Source organism: Sinocyclocheilus anshuiensis, unplaced genomic scaffold (assembly GCF_001515605.1).
Source record: "Sinocyclocheilus anshuiensis isolate Anshui unplaced genomic scaffold, SAMN03320099.WGS_v1.1 scaffold447, whole genome shotgun sequence".
Lineage (NCBI taxonomy): Eukaryota > Metazoa > Chordata > Actinopteri > Cypriniformes > Cyprinidae > Sinocyclocheilus > Sinocyclocheilus anshuiensis.
In genome coordinates, this window is record NW_015552615.1 from 2,308,861 (window position 1) to 2,312,298 (window position 3,438).

Sequence of the window (3,438 nt, forward strand, 5' to 3'; positions counted from 1 at the left end):
TATATATATACCATTTTAAATATATTTTTAAATATTAACAAATTATTTCCAGTAAATCGTATCTCAGGCTATTTCCATTTTCAAGCGCTGGCAGTTTTTGTTTGTTAGCATTAAATATATTCTGCTGGCATACACAGCAGAGTAACTGATAGGGAGGCTAAACATTCTCAGTTATTTGCGAGGGCAAAATATATTTTAATTTGTCCATTCGTATATGTGTGTGTGTCTTTTAGAAAATCAGTTTGGGACACTGAATTCATGCAAGTCTGTGTTTGCACTCTCAGTAGCTGGAGGTTGCTGAGTCTGTGGTCTGAGTGTGAGTGTGTGTGTGTGTGTGTGTGTGCAGTGAGTCTGTGAAACCGCATTTATCTCCGGCCCAAACAGGAGTCGTCACAGGGAGTGCTAAATGGCCCAGCATGTGCAGAAAAAGCCATTTTCTAAATGAATGCCTCTCCCTATATGTGCATCTGATAGAAATCTTCCCTGGGCTATGGTGGCCTGCTAACAAGATTGCTTTCCTTCGTCACTCTCTCTTTCTTCTTCATGCCCAGTTTATTCCGATATTCTTTTCCCACCCTTTCTGGGGAACAAAGTCTTGCAAATTAATTCTAAGCATTTTTTTGCTTCTCAAAGTTATTTTGGAGAAAGTAAATAGAACGGACCTGCCGCATTCAGCGTGCAACAATCTTGAATACATTTTGTTTGAAAAATTGCAAGCAGGTGAGTTGGAAATATTTGGCATGGAGAGAAGGAGAGAAATGGAGAAAGAACGAATCAGAAAGATCACTATCTTAACGCAAGCTGAATGCAAATATTTAACCATAGCGAAAATTCAGATAGCAGATGTTATTCAGACCTCTGGATAGATAAACTCCGTAAACATGGTTAGGACTAGTGATAGAATCTGATGACATTGGCCATTTTGAGAGGATCAGTATCGACTGTTATCTTTACCTGTTTGGCTGAATGTGAACTTCTGAGTATAAATTTCCTGTTTTTTTTTTGGAGTGAATTTTGAGTAAATATATAGTATTGTGTCCAAATATAGTGTTATGTCTTTTAAAAATGAAAATTAATATAAGTTTAGTTAAAACTCTTTAGTTTAGTTTTTTTTTTTTGTGGTTTTACATTCTTTACTGATTAGATTTTTTCAAATGCTTGTACATTTAGTTTCTTCTTTTTTCAGATTTTCTGATACTTTTTTGCTTCAAATAAAAAATTTAATAAATTAAATAAAACATTTTAATGTTGTGATTTTTCTGGGAGCCTGTTAGTTTGGTTTAAAGCTTGAAATTCTTTGATAAATTACATTTTTGAAAAGTATATGGAAAAGAGTGAGTGAACAGTATACTTTCATATCTTATGCCACATGAGATCATGTATTTTCTATTGTTAATCATTTTAATTAATTTATAAACCATGGCATTTTATTTATTTTTATTAAAAAGTGCATTACTACTACTACTACTAATAATAATGTGTGTGTGTGTGTGTGTGTGTGTATATATATGTATGTATATATATATATATATATATATATATATGCATGCATATATAGCCTTTAAAAACAATGTTTATAATTAGATAGCATAAATATAAAAGTAAATAAATAAATATATAATGTTAACCAAATGTTTAGGTATATCTATGGACAAAAAAATCAATGGGAAATATACTTATAGAATCCAGGTTGTTGGAAACAGAAAATTAGTTTTACAGTGATATTTTTGTTTACAATTCAGAAATTTCCCACAGACCTCCTGGCTATTCGAGAGCGAAATCCGGATAGAGAAAGACTGGTGTAAAGTATAGTAGTCGGGTTGATTTGGTCTTTTGGAATATTTTTGACTCGAATAAAACCAGTCAATTTATATGCTACCATGTGAAGCACATTTTGTTTTACTTGACAAAACATTCTTGCTGTGTATGTGCTGGGAAGCTAACATTTTCCAACTAAATAATATAGATTAAAGAGATTCAGCTGACAAAAAGAGTTTGGGAACTCCTGAGATGCATGAACATCCTTTCAGTTGCATCATTTCCATCCTGATTTCTGGTCAGACTTCTGGAAATTAAATATAACGGACGTTGAAAGCGCTGCTCCTTTTCTTTCTCTCTCTGTTTCTATTTCCGTCTCTCTCTGTGTCTTTAGTCAGTGATGTTAGATAAGCAGTCGTACAGCTTTACTCCCACACACACTCCCTAACAAACTACACTTAGTTCAGTAGCGCGGCTATATATAGAACACACTCGTGTGGCCGTTTCTGGGCTCCTCTTCAAGGTTATGACAGCTCATGTTGGGCCAGTCATCTGCATATTTTATGCCTTGTCCTAAGTTTATCTCTTTCTTGTTTAATAATTTTTTCTCTCTCTCTGAAGCCAGCTGTGTGTGTTCGTGCATGTGTTTGTTGGGTGTTTGGACACCTGGACTGTTGTGTGTTTTGTGTAAAAGACAGAAAATAGACACTGAGTCAAGAAAAAGTTTAGAAAGAGCTGCAGAATGCATGCTATTCTCTGATTCAGATAGAAGTATGAACTAGATTTGCTTGTCCTGAAGTAAAAATACCACTGCTTGCAAGAAGAATAGCGTTAAACATACAGTAGTGTCTGTACTGAATATGAGCAGTGCATCACAACACGACCAAACTAAATCGCATTTTAATCATCAAAGCTGGTAATTTGACACTTCTATTTTTGACATGCTGCACAGCTATTCTAACATACTCTATATCATTAATTGATTCCTGTTAATTTTATGTGATATACAATAACATTTTGTTATTAAACAACTATGTATACACAATAATATGTATACACAGTTGTACTGTAACATTAACAATAAAATAATTTAACAAAAGTCATGAAATCTGTTGAACTTAAAGTAGGAAACACCAAAAATCTGAATTCAGTTAGCATATCTAAACCAGTGTTATTTTAGTGTCATTGTGATGCTTTTATGTTTTTATTAATATTTTGAATTTTTTTTATATTTTTCATTTTAATCTTACTTAAAGTTTAACTTTTTGTTGTGATTGCAGTGTTGTTGTGTGATTTTTGTCTCTTTTTTTTAATCAGTTTTTTTTTTCACTTTGTTTATTTCACTTGTAGTTTTAGTTTTTTAATATTTCAAATTAAAATAAAATTTAAAATGTGGCCTCTGGAACTAGCTGAAATCAAATTAGGGGTCGACCGATTATCGGCCTGGCCGATTATCGTCGCCGATATTAAGCATTTTTATGATTATCGGTATCGGTCATTTTCAAAACCGATTCGCCGATAAAATAACTTAATTTTGAAACACGCCATCACAGTCGGGTTATTAGCAGAGAACACAGAGCAGAGCTTGAATTTCAGGCGCAGGATTGCGGCTATTAATAACAGTTGTACTCATTCCCGCAGGTTCCGCGCTTATAACGCGATGACAGATGACGGAACTTA

The 3,438-nt window shown here is 33.4% G+C and overlaps 1 protein-coding gene across 1 annotated transcript in view; it reads left to right on the top strand.

Moving 5' to 3' along the window:
- LOC107666002 (voltage-dependent calcium channel subunit alpha-2/delta-2-like) overlaps positions 1-3,438 on the top strand; it is a 256,052-nt gene that overhangs the window by 20,985 nt on the left and 231,629 nt on the right. The gene's annotated exons all lie outside the window — the stretch shown is intronic.